Below are 2019 nucleotides of genomic sequence, written 5' to 3' on the forward strand. Positions count from 1 at the left end.
TTGTTTTCTGTAAAAATTTCATATCATTCTTCAATCTCTAGATAACCTATAAAGTATCAATGCCATTCTTAAAATGGGCATGTATATATTTATGTCCACATACAGAATTTTACACAGACACATTAGGTAGAAAATAGAATAAAAAATAGTCTCTATTTACAAAGACAACCATTTTCCACTGCCCCAAAATAAGAATACTTACATCAAGAAACTCAAAACACTAGTATGAATAAAATATTTTCTAAAATTCTACATCTCCATAACAAACAAAGATTACTAAAGTTCACCCCATGGGTAAGAAATATGTGGAATCTCATTTTGAATTCCTAGTTCCAAAACACCATCTTCTCTCTTCCTTCACAGCTCACTTTGGATATGAATACCCTTTTTCTGTCCAAGCAAATAAGGAATGCATTCTTATGATGATATCCTGTGCATTTTCTATATGCTTCAAATTATAATTGGAGTCATTGGGAATGGTTTACTCCTTTACCTCTATTCCTTTAATTTAATTACTAGTCAAAAGATAAGACACATTGATGTGATTTTCATTAATTTGGCCTTTTCTCACATCATGATGATTCTCTTCAGGAGAGTGCCATTGGTGATCCAAATGTGCATCCAGAAAATTTTCCTGAGTGACATTGGATGTAAAATCATAATTTATATACAAAGAGTGTTCTGGGGTCTTTCCATTTGCACTACCTGCCTCTTGAATGTCTTCCAGGCCATTTCCATCAGTTCCAACAGCCCCAAATGGGTCCAGCTCAAAGCCAGAGCCCCAAAGTGGATTATTCCATCCTGCGTCTTCATATAGGGACTCAATTTGTTGACAGATGTGGTTGTGCCTCTGCATGGGAGTGGCTCCAGGAACGACACAACCAGTAACCTAAAGAGAAATCTAGGGTATTGTTAAATAGACTGGCATTCTGTATCTGCCTCAAAACTTGTTATGTTGAAGACACTTAATGATTCAGTTCTTAGGGCTCATGGCCATTACCAGCGGCTATATGGTGCTTGCTTTATTCAGACACCACCGGCAAGTCCAAAACCTTCATAACACTAGCCTCAACCCCATTGCCTCCCCAGAAATCAGAGCCACCAAAGTCATCCTGTTGCTCATGATTATCTTCGTATGCTTTTATTCAGTAGCTTCCCTCTTTGTTATCATAATGGAAAATTCTAAAGATACAGACCAGTGGGTGATACATATCACTGTTTTTTTAACCTCATCTTACTCAACAATCTGTCCCTTTGTTTTAATCAGTAGTGACTTACAGATCCTCAGTTGTCATAATGTTTTAAAAAGAATAAAACATCCCTATCCCCACCAGTTAAGATTTCAGAACAAATATATTTAAACCATAGAGTCACGGACTTCTAAAAAAAAATCTCTAAAATTTCACTTAGTCCAAACTTTTTATTCCTAAAAGAGGACACTGGAGCAAAGGTCAGGTTTCTTTTAATCAGGAAATGATGATTTTTCTTTCTCACTGCTATTGCTTTTTTATATATGCATCATTCTGTCCACAACAACAACAATTTTGGTGTCCAAAAGTAAAGAGTTGAATGTTCACTGAGGGTTGGTAAAAATTCCAAATTGTGGTTCTTTCTCTCAGGGAAGACATCTTAATTACCACCAAGTTAAATACACTTATTTTAAAGGACAATGGCCAGAGAGGTTAATGATTTGCTCAGGTCCACGCAGATAGTGAGTATATGACAGAAATTTTAAATGTTGTTCTTCCTTACTAGAAAATCTACAGATCTACCCATTATGTCGTGTTGCCTTCTCTAGATATGTCTAACAACTATTCATTTCCTAATATGTTTCTCTTAATAATGAGACTTAAAAGATGTATTTCCTTCTTCATGAAATACATCCAAATTCTGCAGATATTTTTTAAGAGAAATGGTGAGAGATGGGGGCTCTAAGAAGGGGTAGAAAAATTAAGAGGGGGGAGAGGGAAAGAGAAAGAAAGAGAGAGAGAGAATGCCAATCAGAGAGACACAGACAGA

At 36.0% G+C, this 2019-nt stretch overlaps 1 pseudogene; it reads left to right on the forward strand.

Annotated features, from left to right (window-relative positions):
* Nucleotides 1-409: 409 nt before the first annotated feature.
* LOC114051822 lies at nucleotides 410-1361 on the forward strand (annotated as a pseudogene).
* Nucleotides 1362-2019: the final 658 nt, after the last annotated feature.

This window comes from Vombatus ursinus, unplaced genomic scaffold (assembly GCF_900497805.2).
Source record: "Vombatus ursinus unplaced genomic scaffold, bare-nosed wombat genome assembly UNPS02014806.1, whole genome shotgun sequence".
Lineage (NCBI taxonomy): Eukaryota > Metazoa > Chordata > Mammalia > Diprotodontia > Vombatidae > Vombatus > Vombatus ursinus.